This window comes from Ranitomeya imitator, chromosome 2 (genome assembly GCF_032444005.1).
Source record: "Ranitomeya imitator isolate aRanImi1 chromosome 2, aRanImi1.pri, whole genome shotgun sequence".
Lineage (NCBI taxonomy): Eukaryota > Metazoa > Chordata > Amphibia > Anura > Dendrobatidae > Ranitomeya > Ranitomeya imitator.
Window position 1 is genome coordinate 108955166 of NC_091283.1, and position 9474 is coordinate 108964639.

At 44.5% G+C, this 9474-nt stretch overlaps 1 long non-coding RNA gene across 1 annotated transcript; it reads left to right on the forward strand.

The window, feature by feature from the left end:
* The first annotated feature begins 1533 nt into the window (after window positions 1-1533).
* LOC138662033 (uncharacterized) lies at window positions 1534-8934 on the forward strand. The gene is made up of 2 exons (XR_011317996.1): window positions 1534-1685; window positions 7810-8934. It is a non-coding gene; the product is annotated as an uncharacterized lncRNA (long non-coding RNA).
* The last annotated feature ends 540 nt before the right edge of the window (window positions 8935-9474 follow it).

The window sequence follows — 9474 nt, forward strand, 5'->3', positions numbered from 1 at the left end:
AACTAGTCTGATTGCCGTATGTGGAGTCGGGAAGGAATTTTTTTCCCCAATGTGGAGCTTACCCTTTGCCACATGGTTTTTTTTTGCCTTCCTCTGGATCAACATGTTAGGGCATGTTAGGTTAGGCTATGGGTTGAACTTGATAGAAAAAAGGAAATAATTCAGCTCACCCTTATGATCGTATTCTCACGGCCTTTGAGAATTTTTATCCGAGCACGGAAACGTCTCTGCTTGACGCCAGGTACCTGTGCATGAAAATGAAGGTATCCAGCTCAGGAAATAAAATCAAAAGTCTTTATTTGGACAAATTTAAAAAGTAAGCTGCTTGACAAACCAGTGCATACAGGGGGAAGGAATGTCTCGAATAACTGGACGCGTTTCAAACACGTGTAGTGTTCTTAGTCCTCAGTTTTACCAGAACTAGATGGACTTAAAGTCTTCCTTTAACCTTAATAAATATGTTACTATGTTACCAGGACCACTATCTGTACAGGAATATTGCACCAGAAACACTATCAGTACAGGAATACGGCACCAGAACCACCATCAATTTTGTTGCAAACTGTATTTGTTGCAGAAATGACGTAAAAACCATCAGCTGGATCCCTTTATCTATAATAGAGTCTTTCGTTTCCATTAGGTTATCCGCCAAATGCTGGATATCTAAAAACAAAACTGCCCCATTATAGTTGAGCTCATTAGTTTCCATGACCGTCCTTGGATCTGACATTTAAAATATAGGACGTCAGGGATGTCGCTGTTTTTCCCTTGTATTGTGTAACTGATCTGCAAATAATGACTCTACCTTTTGAAAACACACTCTCTGTTGAGCCTCACCCCTAAAACCACCGCATTTTTTACTTTTGGTGATATTTTTGTGAGATCGCAATTCTGGTGGAAGTGGTCGTCGGAGCAGGAGGGTGGCGTTAGGGGACCTGTTACCTTAGACTCTGACTTATTTGTTTACTTGGGTGCCAAAATACCTTGCCCTGGCCCTGCTTGACAGGAAACCGATCTATCTAGGTTCAGCCATGTCTAGTGGTGCTTTATGCTGGGAACTACATCTGTATCCCCCCACAAAACAGATTCTGATGGAAATCCCCTCAGAGCCATTTATTATATGGCCAGAGCGGTCGCTTTGGGCTCCATCCAGGCCATGTCCATGTTTTCATTTTAGATGTGCATAAAAGTGTAGGCTAGCAAGTATTTGTGTGTGGCTTAAAAAGATGGACACTGCCGTGATGGAGCCCAGATGTACCTGTGAACCAAGCCTTAAAAGCTCGGTTAGGTTTGTTTTTTTTTACAAGGAAGGTGTTTTGTTTTTCTCCTGTCAGAAGCATATGGAGATTTCATGCATGGGCAGCCTCGTGGTCAAAGACTCCCGCCAAAATAGATGAGGGGGTAGACTGTAGGACCCGTATGTGCTACGTCTGTACTGGGAGGTGAGGACATGAGTAGCAGCACAGGCTGCAGCCCGCCTCCATCACTGAGGAGAACACGTGACCCACACAAGCCCCTGCACGCTGCCGCCCCAGTGTGAGGGAGGTGAGCTCAGAGCTGGGTCTGCACTGCAGGCAGCGCTGCTGGAGGGGGACGGGTGCGGTACCGGACGTGTGTGCACTTGTGCATCCCGCCTACTTATAGGCGCATGTGCAGCGTGGGGCAGAGCAGTGACTGGACCACAGGTAGGGGCCATATACCTGTATATATAAGAAATGCTGAGTCTCGGGGAAACCTGAGGTGTCTTCAGGGTAGACCTGCCGATGATGGCAGCTGTAGTGTGACTGTGGTCAGGGTGCAGTCAGCCTAGTGATGCACCACACAGGGCAGGATGTTGAGTAGCAAAAAAAAAGTATATGGTAACTTTTCCAGATCTCGCTCACATTGATGCGGAAGGTTTTTTGTTCTATGTGAATGGCAGAGACTTGTGGAGAATAGAAGCCGGGCAGCGAGCACCGGTCACTATGGAGGAAGGCAGGCTGCCCTTTATGCTGACCCCAGCGCACAGAAGTGCTAGCCTGGACCGGCTGGTGGTGGCCATCGGGCGGGCACCAGTCCTATTACAGCAGGGCGAAATGCGCCGGATCTTCTACTCAAAATGTCAGCAGTAAATCTGCAAACAATTACCCTGAAAATCCGAAAGATGAGTCTGCAGCACATGCGCACAGCTTGTTTCTAGCTGCTACAGATTTTCTTGCAGATTTCACACAAAAAAAACCCCCAAAATAAGCTCCACACCTCCAAACCGTTTTTATCCGAGTGTGATCTGCTGTAAAATGCTCTTTGCATTATTGGAGCTGATCTGCTGAATGCCCAGTGACTCGGGAACAGTGCAAGAGAACTTGTGATGGTTAATGCCCAGAGGACACTGGCCACAGAATCTGGCAGAGGTTCCTCAGATCTCATCCACTCGCCTGCCATCCTAGAACATCAGAGTTCTCCAGTACAGTCTGCAGAAATAGCCACAGCATCTCATTCACATCGATTTGTCATGCTCTGTTATGTTTCCAGATCACTCGCGCTCCTATTTTACCTATGGATTGTTCACATGTCTGTAATTTATTTGGGGATAGTGCAAAAAAAAAAAAAGAAATTTTTGATTGTGCAGTGGACGTCTACAAGTCCATGAAAACATTTGACATCAGACCGATGGCTTCCTAATTCTGTCCGTTCTTCACTGCTGGACCATGTTCACAAATCCGTGTTGTGGTCCAAGGAAAAAACTGACAGCACTTGGTCCGATGTTATCTAATGACGCTGTTCAGATAACTGTCCTATTACATGGATCCAGTGTCCACCTGGAAAAAAATGTCTGCATGCAGTAGACTTGTATCGTTTGGATGAGGCTCGCCTATCCAGGTCTGTGAATCCTGATCCCATACAGATGAACCATATAGCGTCTGAGTCTTAGGCTACTTTCACACTAGCGTCGTGCACTGCACGTCGCAATGCGTCGTTTAGGAGAAAAAACGCATCCTGCAAAATTGCTTGCAGGATGAGTTTTTTCTCCATTGACTTACATTAGCGACGCTTTGCCACACGTCGCAACCGTCGTGCGACGGTTGCGTCGTGTTGTGGCGGACCGTCGGCAGCAAAAAACGTTACATGTAACATTTTTTGCTGCGTTGTGGCCGGAACTCCGCCCCCTCCTCCCCGCAACTCACAATGGGGCAGCGGATGCGTTGAGAAACAGCATCCGCTGCCCCCGTTGTGCGGCGCTTCCACAGTATGCGTCGGTGCGCTGCAACGTTGCATTGCGACGTGCAGTGCACGACACTAGTGTGAAAGTAGCCTAAGATACATTGCCATTATTAACATAGGAGACCTATTTTGCTCTTGTAACTTTTATTCACTTGCTGATTTGAGTTGGCTGGAATCCTTTTGCAGCAGTGGTGTGTGGCCACGAGAATGGGAGTGAGGTCCTCCTCTTCCCTGCTGACGTCAGCGGCTCTTCTATTGATTAGCTGGAATGGTGCCACGTCACTTGTGCGTCACGCCACAACGATGACACCATGCCAGACCTGTTAATCATAAGAAGAGCCGCGGACGATGACAGATAAGAGACGGTATTCTCTCTCCTTCTCCTGGACCAGATTTCATGAAGTAGATTTTTAATCTGTTTTATCTCTTGGCTTTACTGGTGAAACGAACTGGAAGAACATATTCTCAACTTTTTTTTTTTTTTAGATGTTTTACTGCTGATATTTACCCCCCTGCAGATCAAGGTCTCAGGGATTGAGGCACTGGATTATAATAGACTGTGAACGGTGCTACAATTCCTAGGGGCGCTGGTGTGGACACATGCCCCCCATTGTGCTGTGAGCCCTCAGCGGGGCAGGTTTTGGCTACCGAACTTATCTGTACATCTCACATCCTGCACTCGGCCATGCGAACAGATTTGCTGTGCGGATAGAGTTTTATTGCATCCTGGAGCTCCAGATTCATCTGGTTCTTATAATCGTTCTCTGCACGCTACTATACCCCACTGTACTGGGGATACGTCGCTATAACATAGGCAGCGGCTGTGTGTTCATCTAGTGTGTAATCCACCAGCAGGGTAAGTATTGTATACAGGATTTCAGGTGTTTATCCAGGACAGTATTAGTATTGCTATATTTATTACATTGGAACCTGTAATTTTTGCTAGTATGTATTTTTGTAGTACTGCACAGTATATATTCTGCTTTGAGCCTGTTTGGGGGTAGGGAGGAGGGTGGGGGTGGGAGTTGTTCCTTTACATCTGGGTAGCTGTATGGACATGCTATGTGTCTGCATTGTGCGTGTTTATTGGACTACGTGTAGGAAAATTCTACAGATCTGCTCTTACAAGAAAGACGTCTCTATAACCTAAATGTGAGTAGAATCCATGAAAATTTGTTCACACTACTGAAAAGATGCATTTGCCTGCTGTATTGCTGATGTAGACTATGGAACAGCACCAAAAAGTACGGTATTTCTTTGACCTATTTTCTGTGAATAGCCAATCCACATTTATTTTAGTCTTCCCTCAAGACTTCCACGGCTCACATTACTTTATAAGTGCATGTCAGCTGATATAGACCGTTCATATACATCTATTCCCTTTGATGATGGTGGGGGGGACGGTTGTTTACCCCTTTAAAACCATTAGGTGATGAAATTAAGGCTACTTTCACACTAGCGTCGTACGACGCACGTCACAATGCGTCGTTTTGCAGAAAAAACGCATCCTGCAAAGTTGTTTGCAGGGTGCGTTTTTTCTCCATAGGCTTGTATTAGCGACACGTAGCAACCATCGTGCGACGCTTGCGTCGTGTTGTGGCAGACCGTCGGCACCAAAAAACGTTGCATGTAACGTTTTTTTGGTGCGTTGTGTCCGCCATTTCCGACCGCGCATGCGCAGCCGGAACTCCGCCCCCTCCTCCCTGGAGCTCACAATGGGGCAGCGGATGCGTTGTAAAACTGCATCCGCTGCCCCCGTTGTGCTGCGCTTTCACAGCATGCGTCGGTACGTCGCCACGACGCATTGCGTCGTACGACTCTAGTGTGAAAGTAGCCTAAGATGTTCCTGCCATCAGAACCCAAGTGCTTGCTCAAGGTATTATCATTTTTTTTTTTTTATCAAGGGAGCAATGAATTTGGCGTGATGATGTAATTAACCAAAGATGAAAACTATAATTACGTACAACATCTTGCTGTTGTGCCCAGTAATTAATGGGGTGGTTCAGGATATACCTGTACATTTTATTTTTTTTTTATGTAAAGGGAGGGAATGCTTTAAAATAAGAAAACAAACATTACGCATCTGTTTAAACCCCCTCGCTGCTCTGGTGGTCCCAGACAGTCTCTATCTTTACATGGAGCTGATTACGTTGTCTACCCAAGTTTCTGTAGGGACGCAAGGCTGCTAAGGCAAGTGATTGGCTGCAGTGGTCAAGATAGTAAGCGATGAGCTGCATATACAGGTGTTTCTCATTAAATTTGAATGCCATTAAAAAGTTAATTTAATTTAGTTGTTCAATGCAAAAAAGTGAAACTCGTATATAGTCATTACAAACAGTGATCTATTTCAAGTGTTTATTTCTGTTAATGTTGATGATTATTGCTTACAGCCAGTGAAAACCCAAAAGTCATTATCTCAGTAAATTAGAATAATTAACAAAATCATCTGCAAAGGCTTCCTAAGCATTTAAAAAGGTCCCTTAGGCCGGTTTCACACGTCAGTGGCTCCGGTACGTGAGGTTTCCTCACGTACCGGAGCCACTGACACACGTAGACACATTGAAATCAATGCATCTGTGCAGATGTCATTGATTTTTTGCGGACCGTGTCTCCGTGTGCCAAACACGGAGACATGTCAGTGTTCGTGGGAGCGCACGGATTACACGGACCCATTAAAGTCAATGGGTCTGTGTAAAACACGTACCGCACAAGGACGTTGTCCGTGTGCCGTGCAGGAGACAGCGCTACAGTAAGCGCTGTCCCCCCACACATGGTGCTGAAGCCGCCATTCATATCTTCTCTGCAGCAGCGTTTGCTGTAGAGAAGATATGAATATTTATTTTTGTTTCTCGTGTTTCAAATAAAGATCCATGTCCCCACCCCCCCTCCCACCCCCTGTGCGCCCATAGGGGTGGAGCCGCATATTCATTACTGTAAATGAGCGGCCCCACGTGACCGCTTATGCAGTAGAAGGTGCGGCCAGGACAGGAAGCAGCGCCAGCGAGGGAGCCGGGTGAATATTTTAATAACAGCGGGCGGGCGCACAGGGGGTGGGGACATGGATCTTTATTTGAAACACGAGAAACAAAAAAAAAAAGGGAATATTCATATCTTCTCTACAGCAAACGCTGCTGCAGAGAAGATATGAATGGCGGCTTCAGCACCAGATGCAGGGGACCGCGCTAAACTTTAGCGCTGTCTCCTGCACGGTGCGTGTGGTACCCAGTCGGTACACGTGTGCCACACTGATGTGCCACAGAAACGCACGGGCACGGATAATTCCGGTACCGATTTTTCCGGTACCGGAATTATCTGGACGTGTGGGACTGTCCTTAGTCTGTTTCTGTAGGCTCCACAATCATGGGGAAGACTGCTGACTTGACAATGTCCTGAAGGCAGTCATTGACATACTCCACAAGGAGAGTAAGCCACAAAAGGTCATTGCTAAAGAAGCTGGCTGTTCAGAGCACTGTATCCAAGCATATTAATGGAAAGTTAAGTGGAAGGAAAAAGTGTGGTAGAAAAAGGTGCACAAGCAACTGAGATAACCGCAGCCTTGAAAGGATTGGTAAGGGTCTTGCTTATACTGCAGTGGAGAAAACTGAATCCATGGTCTCTACCTTTTTATAGATTGTGATTGAATGAAAAGGGACCTCCGTCCTCCTGATAGGTTCAGATTTCATATTTGGACTCCCACTTATTACATATTAATTTTGTGATGTTTTATTGTCTAATGGGGGTTGGTTCAATTTGACAATGTGGCCCCATTTTTCTATAGTGAATTATAAATTAAAGGGAATCTGTCTAGGTTTTTGCTATGTAATCTGAGACCCTGATTCCAGTCTTGTTACTTAATGGGCTGCTTACTGTAGTTTTGATAAAATTGTTTTTTTCAGCCGGAGATTATCACTATAGGACTAGTAAACCTACTGCCATGTAATTATCCATATTCATGAGCTCTGTATAACTCCACATGCACAACGAATTTGCAGCTTTGTATGTACATTGTGCATAGGCAAGAAAGCATCCACTCAGTGGTGTGGGTGAGGTTATACAGACCTCAGCATTTGAGCACTGATAGATCTTCAGCAGAGAAAACAATTTAACCTAAATGACAGTTGTATCACTTACTCGGCTTCTATCTCTGGAATCATGGTCTCTGCCCCTACATTATGGTGCTCACAGATGGAGTAGCAAAAATCTGCTGAGACTCCTTTTAAATGAACGGTTTCTAAAATTTTAAATGGTCATTTACAAAGCAACATTCTTACACTAGAGCTTGTTGACCAAAACCATAATCTGCAGAGCACATGCTGCGGAAAATTCCGCTCAGAAACGCAGTGGTTTATTTTCCGCAGCATGTCAATTCTATGTGCGGATTCCACAGCATTTTCCACCTATTCCATAATAGGAATCCGCAGGTGTAAAAACGTAGGCAAAATCTGCACAAAAACTGCACAAAATCCACAGTAAATCTGCAATAGAATCCGCAACATGTGCACATACCCTTAAACTCTGAAGCTTACAGCATGGCGATAGAAACACATTACTTACACCAGTGCTGCAGTCTATTTTCTGCAATGACAGATCTGTATCTATTGTCCACAGGTGTCATTGTGTGAAGAGAAGGAAAGCATCATCTCCTCCCATGTAACGGATTACCAGCACTCTGAAGCTTTTGTGGATTTGCTGAATTTAACATTTGCTTTACAAAAAGTTTGACCATGAATCTTAACTGTACGGATCCATCACGGCTCAAGAAGCTCCTGACCCAAATGATGCAGGAGCTGGAGCGGATCAATGGCACCAGCACTCGAGCAAGTAACGACAGCGATGTCGCCTTCTTGTATATCCTACTCATAATGATATTTTATGGCTTCTTGGCTGGGGGACTTATTTTTGCTTACACCAGATCAAGAAAGAAAGAATCTAAAAACGACCCATACCATCTATATATAGAGCGAGAATGGGGACGAAATGCCAAGAACGTAGCTCCCGCGGATGAGATCCACCACAGGGACAGCATAGAAAGTGAACATTTGCTGTAAAAGATGTGTATATGGAGAATAAGACACATTTAACTATTTGGGAGCCACACATCTGCTCATAATAAACCTTTGTCAGTATCCATTGCTGTATTACGTCCTTCAGGAAGTAACATTTCCTCGCTCTCGTATGTTACACCCGGGCGACGCCATTAGTTCCTGTGACTAATACGTTGTTATTATTTACCATCTTTTTCTGTTATCTAGTGCCAGAGTCTGGCATGGTTTCTGGAGGAATTTGACCCCAGATTGGTGGTCTTGTGTTACTTCAATCAATGGCGGTCTTACATGACCAGTAGTACCTTCATCAGTAATGTAGGAAGCAAGGAGATCTGTTTCTATAAAGATTGATCTGCTTTCCTTGGAAATTAAGTATTTCCTATTCCTCAATGACTTTAGTGATCCTTGTGGTATTTCACATGACGGCTGAATGCTGAAGGTTTAGTTTTACAGTAAAGCAAACACTATCTTCTGCTCCTGGAGCTGCCGATTTTCTTTCGACAGACGGGCCTATCACTTTGTTTTTCAGTTCAGCTTAAAATGTAAAAGCTGAGTTCTGGATGATGTCATGAATATTGGTGTACCTTAGTTTACCCTAAAAAAAAAAAAAAGATAAATATATTGGTGCAATTCTTGTCAGTCTGTTGGGAACTGTTGACAAAGCATCTGAATCAGTTGTGAACACCACCTTTGCATTTGGCCTACGTAAAGGAAAAGGTTTTGATAGCCTCAATCAGCAAATTGGAGATGCTGTTAAAAGTTGGACTTGTCTAATCTGATTTTGATCTGGAGGAAAAGCCATCAATATCAAAGTTCTGAAAAGCCCCTTTAATTCCACTACACCTAAAGACTCAATTGTAACATCAGGTAACCCTGGGGAAACAAGTGGTCATGAGAAGACTCATTTCCCAGTTATCCGCCTGCTTGATCAAGACAGCCATGCAATGAAGGAGCAGATGCTCGTTCCTTGGATTCAATTATTTTTAGATATGTGTGCACAATCCTGAGAACTGATGTTGAAGCTTGCCAATATAAAAAATAGTGAGCACCGACCATCTGAAAACCTATATAATGAACTTTATTTGATATAATGCATAGACTACACAAATATAAACCACAAGAAGTCATTTATAGGTAACGTGATCTGCTGCCATCTTCATGTCTTGGGCCAGGGATAGTGCCACATCCAATGTTGACTATGGGCAACATGGAGCCTTGAAATAAAAAT